We start from the raw sequence: 15,878 nt of genomic DNA on the forward strand, positions 1-15,878 counted from the left end.
AGCTTGGAGAACGCAGGAGGACCATTACCATTACTGTTGGCCGTGTTATGTGTTAAAAGGATAGATCCTGTCTCTATGAGTATTGTTTCATAAAACTCTCTAGTTTTACCATAATGTGGTAAAATATGCTCTTTTAAGTACATGCTTGCAACTTCTGCAGGATCTCTGTTAGCATGTTCTGTTTCCACCGCTAAAAGCGGTATTGATGTGGACATTATAAATGCCGACTTTTCTTCTGAAGAAGAATATTGTTTCCCTTATTTGGGTTTCCTTTAATCATAATAGGATTACTTTTGTTCCTTTTATTAGGAGATGGGTAAGAAAATTGAGGAGCCTTTCCCCTAGTTATCTGGCAGTCCATGCTTCCCCTGCAAAAATTCACGAGTCAAGAAATCAGGTAAGAATTAGTTTCACCTTTTATATATTCAATTTTAAATCAAACGCTGATAAAATGGCTTGCCATCTTGCAAAAATTTGCCGAGAGGCTAAATTTTTAACATCCTTTACCAATACTTCCTTAGCTGCCTGACAATCCACTCTAATAAGAAATTCCTGGTTTAACAAATCACTTTCAAATTTAGTAACACAATGAATTATTGCCAATATTTCTTTTTTAATGGTTGAGTAATTTTGTTGTGCCGATTTCCATACACCTGAGGTATATCTTACTAATTGCTCTTTATTATGAATCCTTTGTTTAAGGATTCCTCCATATCCGACATCTGAAGCATCAGTCTCAACTATTTTGTAGGCTGTTGGATTCGCTATAGTTAGGCATGGCAATTCTTTAGCTTTAGCTTTGATTTTTATAACAGCAGTTGTATGCTCACTGCTCCAATTAGCAGGGTTTTTCCCGTAATCTTGCATATAGAGGTTTGCTATCCTTAGCTAAATCCTTATAAAAATCTGCTATATAATTTAAGCTTCCTAAGAATCTTTGTAATCGTTTTTTATCCTTGATTTCATCAGGAAATTTATCAGCAAAGGATATAGCCCGTTCTATAGGTATAGTACCTTTATTAATATTGTGACCAAGGAATCTAACCTGGGTTTGAAATATTTTCATCTTTTTTGCAGATACCACTAATCCGGCCTGTTTTACTATTTTGAGGAATATTGATAAGTGTTAAAATGTTGCTCAATTGATTCAGAATATATTAATACATCATCAATGTATACAATTGTAAAAGTTGAATAAGAATTAAATATGTTATTCATAATATGTTGAAATTCTGATGGAGCATTTTCTAAACCAAATGGCATAACATTCCATTCATAATGTCCAAAGGGAACCGTAAATGCAGTTTTATACTTGTCTTTTTCTGCGATTTGAATTTGCCAATATCCTGACTTTAAGTCAAATTTTGAAAATATGACAGCATTATGTAATCTATCTAAAATCTTTTTTTATAGAATTGAATACCTAATCCATCTTAATGCTTTGTTCAAAGGCTTATAGTTGATGACTAATCTCGGAACTCCTCTTTCTAATTCAGCTGCTTTTTCTACATAAAATGCAGGACAACTCCAAGGAGAGTAACTTTTTCTAATCGAACCTTTATCTAGTAAATCTTGAATTTCAGATTTACATATTTCTAATAATCTATTGTTCATTTGAATTGGTCTGGCTTTTGTTGGAATCATTTTTTCAGAAAAATCTGGTTCATAAGGTAATTCTACTATATGTTGTTTTCTTTCCCAGAATGCATTTGTGATTTCAGCACAAACTTCTTTCACTAGAAGATCATTAAAATCATTGATTTGTTTTTGGAGTTTTGGGCAATTTAGTTTCTCTTCTATTTGCTCATATTGAATCTCCTCTTTTAAGAAGAACAAAAAATTTTCTTTGTGCTTGATTTTTTCTTGAACCTGGTTAATAAATTTTTGCCTAGGTTCAGAGACAAATTCAAATAATATTTTATGTCCCTGAATGAGGGCTTCAATGCCCGTATTGTTAATATTAGGTAGAGAATTAGTTTCACCGTTTATATATTCAATTTTAAAATCAAACGCTGATAAAATGGCTTGCCATCTTGCAAAAATTTGCCGAGAGGATAAATTTTTAACATCCTTTACCAATACTTCCTTAGCTGCATATTTTCATCTTTTTTGCATAAAACTTCAAAACAGAATATATATATATATATATATATATATATATATATATATATATTTGAGCATTTAGATTCAACTTTCACTTATTGTGAATTATATAAAAATAAAAATAAATCAAGAATGATAAAACAAACATTTCGAAAATATGCAAGTCAGATTTGGATATTGAACCGGTTATAGATTGGATTCGGGAAACAAATTAGTCTAAATTCGTTTCTCAAGTCGGATATGAATTGTCATTATAATACGAAACTTAATTCGAGTTCAAATATGCTTTTAAGCACGAAACTGTTTTCTAACATATTTTCAAAGCACGAACCCAAACTATCTAGTTATTAAATTTCAACACTAAGTAGTAAAAAATATAATATTAGTGTTATGCTGAAATCATCAAAAGTATGGAGAACTATGCTTTGTAACTCTGTACAAGAAGTTGTAGAATACAACTAGTAAATATTATTCCTTCGACACTTTGATCATATATCATGATCAAGTCACCATATATACATTAAATATATGTAAACAAACTTTATATGCTTTACCTTTCAATGAATAAGACTGTAAAAACTAGACAGAAATGGAACAATAACCTCAGCTTGAATAATGATGTCTTTGTTTGTTCTTCAATATTTTATCGTCAAATCTTCAAGAGTAACTAGCATTCTATTTCTACACTTTTAATTCCCAAGTTGACCTAATGAAATTGAATTTAGTAAGGAATTCAAACAGTGAGTTTTGACATCTAAACTTGACTTGCCAATGCATATTGGGGTCAACCTAGCAGTGATCTAGCAATCAGAGTTTAGGTCACATTTGATCCACAAGTCAACTTTTGAACCACGAGGCACATTTTAGGTTATATGCTAAATTTTTTGTCACATGAGAAGATTTTGGGTCATGATGCAAACTATTAGGTCATACACTAGATTTTGCGTTACTGGCCGAAATATGTATTTGGTTGTAATAACAGTTTTGAGTTCAGTGAAAATTCTGGGTCATAAAGATTGTGGATGCTAATTAACCTTCAAATAATGAACAGCTAAATGCATAACTTACCTATCACCTCTTCTAACTGGAAAAAAAAATCCCACCGTAGGCAAAATATTGCTGCTCAGATTTAGTCCGTTAAGGGCTGGATCTGAGCAGGGGTTTTCAATCCTTATTGTTTTATTAGTTTATCTTTTGTTTTACGTTAGTTTATCTTTTGTTTTATGTTAGTTTTATTATGTTTCTTATCTATACTACTATGCTGGTTTTCTCTCCCCTTCTAAAGATTTGTCCTTTAATGGCTGTTCTCGGTAACTTTATTGGGTTTTTAGATTATTAGCGCCAACAATGATATCATCTTTGTTGTCTCTGGTGGCATAATCTTCATCTTTGAATTATCCGACGATGGAATTTTCGTCAATGTTTCTTTTGACGAAGGAAGCTTCATTATTAGTTTTAATAGGTGTAATCAAAATTACTTCTATTTTGAGAGCACATCTTTCTAAGAAGAAAAACAATCTTAATGGTTGGAATTTAATTTCCGAGAAAAAACTATCACTCCTCCAGTTTATTCGGTTCTCATTCATACTTGTATTTTTCATACAATGTAATTCTTCTCTTTCTCTTGTCGGATTTCTCAGAATTATACTTTTACGGTATGCTTCTTTGTATTCTATTATTTTGATCTTAAACTCACTGCATTGTTGTAGTAGTTTTTCCTTAGTTGGTAGAAGTGTTTTTATCTTCTTTACTGGATCTGGCATTGCGAAGATAAAATTATGTCTATCATTATGTCTTATCATCACTTTTCACTAACACTGGCAGCAGTTGGTTTGCGCTGCTATCCTAGCCTATCGAGGATGGTTATATATATTTTGGGTTCAAATTAATGGTTGTGCAGGTTATTTAGTGTTTTTTACATGTTTTGTTACCACATTTGACGTTAAATTTTATGCGGTCACTCGAGATCCATATAGCTTTTATGGCTAAATCAAGCTACATGACCTTGTGGTATGCTCTGCTGGTATACTTATATGTCGGCGAGACATTCTTCTTCAAAAGTTTTATTGGATAGGCAACGGAAACTCTAGCCGCCTGAAACTTTCCATGATCATATCGGCTCCGTTGGAGCGGATCTGAGCAGAAGAATCAACAAATCAACTCTAACCTATTTGTTTTTTTTATTCCCGGCACTTCTTAGCTATATTTTTTGTTTTCGACTAAAATCTTTCAGATTTTGATTTTGGATCTCTCACTGTGAATGAAGTTTTTTTGTGATTTGTTGAGAAGAAACCAAATCATATCATCGTTTTCACCTTTGATCCCCGGACAAGCAGAAGCTTTTTCAACTTTAATTTCAGAATTTTCTCTAATAGCCATGGGTAAATCTGTTGTTTTATCTGTTGTTGGGTTTGATCTAGATTTGGATATACATGTATTTGTTTTAATTTTAGTTATTTTTGCTTTCAGTATTAAGGGGCTTGTACTAGTTTTTATCTTCCCTTATTTTGTTCATGTTATCATGGATCTTATGTTTTTTTGCCTAAATATTGGTGTTAATTTTCGCCCTCTCTGGTGGATAAAGAAGTTTTTTTGTGTTCTCTGGAAAAAATTAGTTTTCCCAGTTGAAGTAGATGTTATTCAAGATGAGAATTTTGGGGTCTCTTTCTTTGATTCTCATCACAAGTTTAATGATGATCCAACGCAACTTTCTGGCAAAAACATAAACTCTAATAAGTTTCAACTTTTTCGGCTACTGAAGACTTTGTGCAAGCAATAAGAACATCAACAATTAAGGAAACAAAGGGAAAAAGACTAAAATCAATATCATCAACAAGTTAACTAGCAAGCCTACTTATTAATCATTTTTTCTCATATTGCCTCCACAACTAAACCAATAATTCAGAACTCTTCTTTTGATCACATTCAGGCTGTCATTTCTCATATGGATAATGATAACCTACTGAAAATGCCATCTAAATATGAAATCTACAATGTGGTTAAAAGTTTAAAGAGTTGGAATTCTTCGGGACCGGATGGTTTCCCAGCTAGTTTTTTCCAAACTCAGTGGTCAACTGTTGGAGATGACATTACAGAAATGGTTCAATATTTTTTCTCAAAAAAGAAGATGCCCTAAGGTTTGAACCAAACTTCCGTTTGTTTGATTCCAAAAACAAAACACCCAGTCACTCCTTTGGACTTCAGACCAATTGGTCTCTGCAACATTTCATACAAGATTATCTCCAAATTATTGGTAACTAGAATGAAACCTCTCATGCATAAAATAATCTCTCCAACACAGGCTACTTATGTTCCAAAAAGACTAATTAATGATAACATTATAATAGATCATGAATTAATCCATTCAATGAAGAAATGTAATAAGAGATCATCTCAAATTGCTCTTAAGTTAGATATGTCGAAAGAGTTTGACCGACTCGAGTGGAGCTTTATAAATAAAATGTTGGACTGCCTTGGTTTCTCTGAAGATTGGAGGCTACTTATTCAACAATGTGTAAGTACTACTTCCATTTCAATTAAGCTGAGTGGTGGTTTTGTAAAGAATACATTCCTACTAGAGGAATGAAACAAGGGGACCCTCTGTCCCCTTATATTTTTATCATTGCAATGGAGTTCCTTACTAGAAGTCTTAATAGAGTTTAGCAAAACCTACAAATTCAGGGCATTAAGTTTGTTAAAAATGCTCCTTCAGTTAATCATCTGTTATTCGTAGATGATTGTCTGTTATTTTTCCAGGCAGATCAGAGAAACATAGATCATATCCTGCACATTCTTCAAGAATTTGGAGCACTCTCAGGACAGTCTATAAATTTCACAAAGTCGGTAGCTTTTATACAGGAGATGTCTCAATGGAAGAAAAATAGAGCATTGTCAAAACTCTAGGTGTGAAGCAGCTATGTTCTTCAGATAAATATTTGGGGGTTCCAATATTATTGGGGAAGAACAAGGTTAAGTCTTTTCACTCCATCAATGAAGCCTTTGAAAACAAACTTCAAGGTTGGAATTCTAAAATTCTAAACCTAACATCAAGATCCACCATGGTAAAAGAAGTTTTGAACACAATCCCTACTCACTACATGGGCAACTTTAAACTTCCAAAACACACAATAAATAAACTGAATGTCATTCATAGAAAGTTTTGGTGGGGATACAAAAGTAACAAAGGATTAAATTTCATTGCCCGGAACTCACTATCATATTCTAAGTGTGATGGAGGTTTAGGATTTAGGGATTTAGAGCAATACAATATGACTCTAATCACTAAATTAGCTTGGAGACTCTGCACTGAGTCTGACCAACTGTGGGTTAAAATTCTTAAACCAAAATATTCTCACCATTGTGAATTTATTCATTTGCAAGAAGAACATCAAAATTCCTCTTGAATTTAGAAATGAATTGAGGAAGGTCTTCAGCAAGTTAGGAAGTATCATAGATGGAATGTAAAATGTGGTACAAAAGTCTTGGTATCGTATGCCAAATGGGTAATAGGTTTAGTCCATCCTCCTGCTCCAAAAGATGATTTCAAAGAACCAGTGAGATTTGTATATGTCTATGATTTGATGCTACACAATCCAAGAAGGTGGAACATCCAACTCATAAAAGCAATATTTCCTCAGCATACTGCAACTCTGATCTGTAACATGTATCTCAGCCAACAATGTAGTGACACTCTAGTTTGGGAACCAAATAATACAGGTAAATTTTAGGTTAAATCGGCATACAAGGTCTTAACATCTCATTCCCATCAGCAATTTCAACAGCATCAGATAGTCCAAAAACAAACTTGGAAGCGCCTGTGGAAAATTAGAGTTCCTCATAAAATAAAGCTCTTTATCTGGAAATGCCTAAAAGACATTGTCCCGACAAGAGTGCAACTCAGTAGATACAAAAGAGACATAGAAACTACTTTTCCTCACTGTCACTCACAGCAAGAACCCTGGAACACCCGATTATCAACTGTGATAATGCAAGATCGGTCTGGCTTCTCTTGGATGTTAACACTAACAATGTGCAAATAAGTCAAACTACAGTACAATCTTGGATAAACATATGGTTCTCTCAGGACACAGGGAATAATGATTACACCATACTCTTGATGACAACAACTTGGTACCTAAGGAAGAATAGATGTGACAAAATCTTTAGAAACAAATATTCAAGATTGTAACTTTGGGACAGTAAAGAAAATTCGTAGTGTGGTTCATTCCCTTACTACATCAGAAACACATGATAATACTTCTTCTGATATAAATATGAACACTAAGTGGATTCCTCCACCAAGAAACTACATAAACATTAATATAGATGCTTCTTATGATGACTGCAAATATGGTGTTGGCATAATAGCTCGTAATTGTGCAGGAAGTTTCCAGGGCATCAGGGGGATATTCTGGTATGGAGGACTAGGTGTTGAACTAGTAGAGTGCTTGTCTTTCAAAGAGGCAGTGTTATTGGCAAGTCTTTAAATCTTAACTATGTAATAAGTGAATCGGATTGTCTTAATCTACTTAAAACTATCACAGATGCTACCCTTTTTGTAAATTAGTGGAGTCAGGGGATTGTAGAAAAAATAAAGCATCTCTTGTCTAGTATTAGTATGAGTCAGGTCAGTCATGTTAAGAGAACAAGCAACAATATAGCTCATAATCTGAGCTAACAAAGCTAGAATTGAAAGAGCTTCTTTTGATTTTTGGAATACCATCCCTGGTTGGTTAGTAGATGTTGTAAGGGATGAAGAAGATCGCCTGGTGATATGTAATTTCATCTAAGTAATATATTTCCTTTTGGATTAAAAAAAATCATCAACAAGTTCATCAATTTTATTAATTTTTACAAAGACTCCAACGCCGATTCAGACCGAATCATCCCGAGCCAGACCATAAAAGGACGACTCAAAAAACCATTGTTACTCATGCTCATGTTACTTAAAACTATGTTACTTTTTTTGTTACTTAACACCCTTGTATTATGAAAACCTTAGTTCATTTAAGCTAGGCTTATATGTTCTTGAACCATGTGGTCGGATTTGATCCAACCACGATTTCGAGAAGGTTTTTAAGTGTGAAAATTTAGGATGATTAGTCAATAATTGGTGGAGATATTACGGATTCGATGACTCTCTAATGATCTTGAGAACTCATGTAAATATTTCTGATTTTCATAATCGGCTGTAATATGCTTGAGTTTGCCTCTCTCTTTTTTTTTTTTTTTGCTTACTTCTTTGACCTATGTACTTCTTTTAGGAAAAAAAATTTAGCTAGGTAGAATTACAATTATTTCCGCGATCTATATGTAAGTTGTTTTATTAGGAATAGTAGAATTATCAAAGCCAAGTCAACTGACTTTGACAATAGAAGTCAATGGTCCTTATTTTCAGAGACATTAAATATGTGTGTTTTATTTTGTATTCAATTTATCTGTTTTTCAGACACAATAACTGTGTAATAATAAACCTTCTTCTTCATCATATCTCTCTGTAATTCTTGTTTTTCAATACTATGAGAACATATCAATTCTCATGGTATCATATATAGTAACGATCCTATAATCTTAATCAGCAAAAGCTTAACAATTTTTACAATAACTTTCAGCTTCTTGGGCAATAAAGATTCAGTAACTTTTCCCATCTCAGTTTTTAGGGTTCATCTTCTGCAGTTTTATGGTAACCACAAGAAAGGGTTCTTATCAAAGGAATCGAAATAATAATCACAACAAGAATCATAATATCAACAACAACAACAACACAATTCATAAAATTGTAACTCAAGAATCTGTAGAAATGTCGACTTCCACTGGATATGATACTTCTTGTTCTCTACCGTTTACAAATATCACCAAATTTTTTTCAATGAAATTAGATGGGTCAAATTACCTGTTATGGCGTGATCAATTTGAGGGTGTTTTGATCTCTATTGATCTATTTGGTTATGTTAATGGTGAGTTGGTAGAACCACCACAGAAAGTAATTGTTGATGGGGTTGAAATTGTAAACCCAGAATGGATTTCTTAGAGGAAACTAGATAGATTTGTTTCAACCTGTTTAAAAGCAACTTTTACTGCAACCATAAGTGGTGATGTTTTTGGTTGATCTACATCCAGACAGATTTGGGAATTTCTTGAAAGAAGTTTTAGAACTCAATTTCTGGCTAGGAAGAGTATGCTAAGAACCCAATTACATGGGATTAGAAAGGGTAACCAATCTATTGTTGTTTATCTTCAGAAAATCAAAACTATAGCTGATTTTTTAGCAGCCATTGGTGAGAAATTCAGTGATTCAGACTTAATGATGTTTGTTATGAATGGGCTTAGTAATGGTTATGATATTTTTATCGTTTCTTCTCAGAATAGGGAGAACCCTTATACTTTGGGTGAGTTGAAGGCCAAATTTCTATCTCATGAGCAATTTTTGGCTGAAAGACAACATCAACACTCTAATGTCTATGATGAACAAAATAATAATGCTATGTATGCAAGGGGAAATTCAAATGGGTATAACAATAATAGAATAAATAATGATAGAAATGGAAATGCTGGAAATTTTAGAAACAGTCAATATCAGTCTGGTTCAAGTTCTGGTTCAGGTTCTCAAAACTCTACTAGTTCGCACTTAAACTCTACTAGAAGACCTTATATAGAGTACTCAAAAATGTTCTGTCAAATATGCAAGAAAAAGGGTCATGTGGCTACCAGGTGCTTCTTCAGATATCATCCACCATCTACTGGTTCTTCAACAAATAATTCTCAAGCACATTATGCTAATTCTGACAACGGAGCAAGTTTTTCAAATGGATCAAATCATACTTCTGGTTCTACTCAGCAAGATTTTTCAAGTATAAATGTTGCCAATGCTGGTATTAATGATGATCCATCTTCATCAAATACTGTTTGGATCACTGATAGTGGAGCTTCACAACATATGACTGGTGACCAGACTTTACTTCAAAATACTTCTACATACAAAGGCAAGGACAATGTAATGATTAGAAATGGTAAGCAACTTGATATAACTCTTACTGGTAATTATGTACTTAATACTTCCAGAACTTGGTTCAGATTAGATGATGTTTTGCATGTGCCAGACATTAGACATAATCTTTTATCAGTAGCTAAGTTCACAAAGGATAATGCCTGCTACATTACATTTGATCCTTTTGGGTATGAGATAAGGAGTTTAAAAGATCATGTTCTGTTAGCTACAGGAAAATGGTTAATAATCTATATCTCATTACCTCAACTATACTGCAATTTGCTTTCTCATATCTTGTGGCTTCTCCTGATATTTGGCATTGTAGATTAGGTCATCCATCTTTAAAAATTGTCCAACATCTTCATACTAATAAAAATATTATTCTTTAAATCATCAAGTTCTTCTTCTTTATGTCATCCTTGTCAACTAGCAAAAAGTAAAAGACCACCTTTCAGTTATCCACTTCTCATGTTTCTTCTCCACTTGCTTTAGTACATTGTGATGAGTGAGGTCCTTCTCATGTCACCTCATTGGCATGACATAAATATTATATTATTTTTGTTGATGATTTTAGTAGGTTTCATTGGATTTATCCAATGGAACTCAAGACTGATGCATTACAATGTTTTCAGCATTTTAAAAACTTAACTGAAAATCTTTTCAAAACAAAAATTGTAGCAGTTCAAACTGATGGTGCTAGTGAACTTGTCAAAGGTCTTTTTAAATCTTTTTTGGAATCTTCTGGTATTCAAATTAGGATTTCTTGTCCTAAAACCCCGGAGCAAAATGGTATTGCTGAAAGAAAATATAGGCATATCACATAAATGAGTAATACTATGCTTTTTAATGCTTTTTGTCCAAAGGAGTTTTGGTATGATTCCTTTTTAGCTGCAACTTATCTTATAAATAGAACTCCAACTCCTGTTCTTAACAATCAGTCACCTTATCAAGTTTCATATAATGCTTCTCCAGATTATTTCTTTTTGAGAGTTTTTGGTTGTCTTTGTTATCCTTTTTTAGGACATTCTAGAACCGAAAAATTGTCTCCAAAGTCAGTAAAATGAATTTTTATTGGATATAGCAATTTACATAAAGGATATAAGTGTTATGATCCTTCTTTTAAAAGAACTTACATTTCTAGGCATGTTATTTTCTCTGAGAATGAGTTTTATTTTCAACCAACATCCTCTTCTTCAATTGTATCTGACATTCCTCATTCTCCTGTTATAACCGAGCTTCCTGACTCTTATACCATTGCTTCTTCTTCTAATATTATTACAAGGTCTAAAACTGGTATTTCAAAAGCAAAATCTTTTCCTGATCATGTTAAGCATCCTCTCTGTTAAGCATCCTCTCTGTTGCTTATACTTCTTTACTAAATACTCCTTCTGTGCCAAAAAGTTTTAAACTTGCTATGCAAAATTCAGATTGGAAAGTTTCTATGACATATGAGAATGATGCATTACAAAAAAATGGTACAAGGGATTTAGTTGACCCTGAACCTCATATGAATATACTAGGCTGTAAGTGGGTATACATAGTGAAATTGAAATCAGATGGTTCAGTGGATAAGTTGAAGTGAAGGTTAGTTGCTCAGGGTTACAACCAACAAGATGGTATAGACTATGGTGAGACTTTTAGTCCTGTAGTTAAATCAACTACTGTTATGGTTGTGTTATGCATTGTTGTCACTAAGGATTGGCCAGTGAGACAATTAGATGTATCAAACGCATTCTTGCATGGTGATTTAACTGAAAATGTGTACTTGAAACAACCACCAGGGTTTGTCAGTGAAGAGTTTCCTCACAAAGTTTTCCATTTAAAGAAAAGTTTGTATGGATTAAAACAAGTACCAAGGGCTTGGTTTCAGAAGTTTAGCTCAACTTTAATCTCTTATGGTTTTCTTAGAACAGTTTCAGACTTTTCTACGTTTGTTTATCATAAAGGTTCAGATATGATGATTCTTTTACTTTATGTTGATGACATCATTTTAACTGGTTCTTCAAATATTTTACTTGATCATTTGGTTCAGTACTTGAGTTTAGTTTTTTCCATGAAACAATTAGGAGATTTACATTACTTCTTAGGCATAGAAGCTGTGAGAACATCAACTAAAATTATGCTTACTCAAAATAAATATACAGTTGAGCTGTTAGAAAAAGCTAAGATGATATAATGTCATCCTTATACTACTCCAGTAGCTAAAGGGCCAAGAATTTCTATTCATGAAGGAACTTTATTGACAGATGCAACTCAGTATAGAACTATTGTTGGGATGTTACAATATTTATGTCTTACAAGACCAGATATTTGTTTTGGGGTCAACTATGTTAGTCAGTTCATGCATGCTCCAACAGATGTGCACATGTTGTTAGTTAAAAGGATTTTAAGATATCTAAAGGGCACTATTGGATATGGTATATCTCTCAGAAAAGGTGATATTACTCAGCTTACTTATAGTGATTCTGATTGGGGTAATTGCCCAGAAACTGCAAGGTCTACATGTGGATATGCTAACTTTTTGGGTAACTCTTTAATATCTTGGTCTAGTAAGAAACAACATACTGTTTCAAGATATACAACTGAAGCAGAATATAAAAGCTTGTCTGTTGCTACTGCTGAGTTAGAATGGTTGTCATCTCTTTTTAGTGAGATGCATATTTCACTGACATTGCCTATTTCCTTGTGTTGTGATAATACAAGTTCTATATATCTTTCAGCTAATCCTGTTTCTCATTACATGACCAAACATATAAAATTTCATTATCATGCAGTAAGAGAATTGATAGAAAGTGGTTTTCTTAAAGTTCAACATATAGCATCTGAGAAGCAGTTAGCAGATTTGTTTACAAAAAGTTTGTGTGCTCCTGTGTTCACTTTACTTCTTCAACAGTTACTGAGTTCTTCTCTGGATGCTTCTATACACTGTGATGCTTCTACTACAAACAATGTTTCTACTTCAACAACTGCTGATGCTTCAAAAAATGTTTCTACTTCAACAACTGCTGCCATTACTTCTACTTTTTCTTCTGCTGTTATTGATAAGGATAATTCCTCTGCAAAGTGTCAGCTTGCTGTGTCTGACAGATTTATTTCTTTTTTGTAAAATACACTGGTTATGTTATGTTCTTCAAACTGATAAGTGTCTGCCATTATCAGTTTGAGGGGGGCTATTAGGAATAGTAGAATTTTTAAAGTCAAGTCAATTGACTTTGACAATAGAAGTCAATGGTCCTTATTTTCAGACCCATTAAATATGTGTCTTTTCTATTGTATTCAATTTATCTGTTTTTCAGACACAATAACTGTGTAATAATAAACCTTCTTCTTCGTCATCTCTCTCTGGAATTCTTGTTTTTCAATACTATGAGAACATATCAATTCTCAGTTATGGAAATGTATCTTAAACGCAAGTCTTGCACACCAACTACTATTTTAGTGATTTGTGAGGCATTTAAGCTCTCTCCCTAATTTTGGGTTCAGCCGATCTCCTTCATCGGTGCTAAAATGAAATTGTTAAGATGTTTTTTTAAACGGAAAATGGGTCATTTGTCCAAATACTTTTAAAACACGGTTCTAATGGACGAGTAAAAATTAGTATGGGTGAAATGGACACAAAAAAATAGTAAGGATGAAACTGGATTCATCCTGGCTTAAACTTAAAAAATAGCGAGGATGAAACTGGATGCATCCTGTGTAAGTTAAAAATAAGAAAAAGTATTTGAAAATGGGCAGGATGAAACTGTTTACATCCTGGCTATTTTTACATTTTTGTCCATTTAAACATTATCAAAACCTAGATATCTTTTTCACCCGAAAAATATTGATTTTGATCATTTTGTGTTTTTCAAAAAAAATTTAAGTTCCAACTTTTAGCTAGGCTAACGGGGAAATGTCCAAAACTAAACTGGAAATATATTCCCACATTTAAGTTTTATCTGGAGTGACCGTGAGTTGCAGCTAAAATGTTGAACCACAAAAGAATTGTGAAAAGTTAACTCCCAGTCTCCCACCAATAAAATGGTTCATTATGGTTGGTATTCAGTTTGAAAGTCACAGACTCACAAATGTCACAGTCAGAAAAACAAAGCAAAGTAAAAGACTCAGAGATAGATATGTGACATGGGACACACGCGTCAGATAATAAGATACGTACGACATTTTTTTATAGCTATCCCCATTGAATATTCCATGGGAACCATGAGTGAAATTTGGGAACAAAAGCAGCATCCTTTGTAAAGCCATTATTTTATTACACTAGTGTTGCGCCCGTGCTCCGCACGGGCTGAAGTCGTTTATTCCAAGTTGACACCTATCACCTGTGTATATATATATGAAGTAGTTAAACTTATGGCATCCCATTATATGTGCGGTTAGTCAAAAATAAAACAGAATGATTAATCTTCAAACCATAGTGAGATCTTCATATGCCATTGAAAATGAACATGGAAAAGTTTGATTTAGTTAAGTAGGTTAGGTTGTCTTTTCAATATGCTTTAATATCAATTTTCCAATATAATCTCTCTTCATATCCTAAATGCAAGAAAAAAATTGTGTTCATTAAAATTCAGAAAAACTGCAAAATGTTTAAAGTTCCATTAAAAATCATCTTCCTCCATTTCAATAAATGGTGGCATTTTCGTCATCGCACACTAGGCCACTGTGATTATGTTGTTTCATTCCCTTAAGCCACTGTGAGTATCGCCTTACGTCATAAACCATGAAGAGTTTAATGACAATATAAACCATAGATTGGTCCAGGGACGTGTATAATTCGCGCTTCCTGGATATAGTTATATATGAGAACAACCATTGGAGTGAGATTGTTTGAAGGACAACCATGCAATACAATATATATGAGAACAGACCGGTGATCATGGCAGACACCAAAAACCGTTATATTTAATATCTGCAAACAGAAATTTTAGAATGTAATTTTCAGAATATTTTTAACCGATAAATATGTTTCTTGGTGCGGTAACAATATACATTGACCTATAGATATCCAAAAGTTTAGCTGCAACAACCATCACTCATAACGCTACGGCTGAATATATAATGCATGTGTGTTAGTTGCCAAGATGATCAAAAGCCAGACATGTTCCAAACGGAATGATTCTAAATACGCGACCACAAAAATAAGCAGAAACATGTTAACCACAAACTATATAGAAAGAGATTTAAGTACACAATAAATTTTATGCAGAAATAGCTCTTTGGTATGCAGGTTTGAATAAATAATCAATGTGTATAATTTGCTAGGATGATCAAAAAATCCGATGTTCCAAACTGAATGATTCTAAATAGGCAATCACAAATTTGAGCATCGATAATATGTCTATCACAGACTATATAGAAGGAGATTTAAGTACAAAATAAAATTTTATGTAGAAATAGCTCTTTGGCATGCAAGTTCTTAGCTAACATTAGTATATCCCTTTAGTTCAGAATATATCCAACTCTAAAACAATGCTAAAAAAAGCAATAACTGTACCATAATCTAAAATAATGCATAGATATGATGAGCGAACCTGGTACACAAACAAACGAATGAAACTTTGGTCCATATTACCTTGAGGCAGGTGGGACTACTTGATTCCAAGCCTTCTCTTCTACTTATTATAACTGAGTATGTTGTTGGTAAACACGATGTCATATGCACACATCAGCAAATAAAAAATTCACCAAACTGGTGCCAATATCCTGTAAAGGCTCGCAGAGAAAATAGAAGTTTTGGAGTTTATTAACCTAATCCTTGTCACCTATAGGATTGATTTTCTAAAGCCTT

Source organism: Papaver somniferum, chromosome 4 (assembly GCF_003573695.1).
Source record: "Papaver somniferum cultivar HN1 chromosome 4, ASM357369v1, whole genome shotgun sequence".
NCBI classification, from domain to species: Eukaryota; Viridiplantae; Streptophyta; class Magnoliopsida; order Ranunculales; family Papaveraceae; genus Papaver; species Papaver somniferum.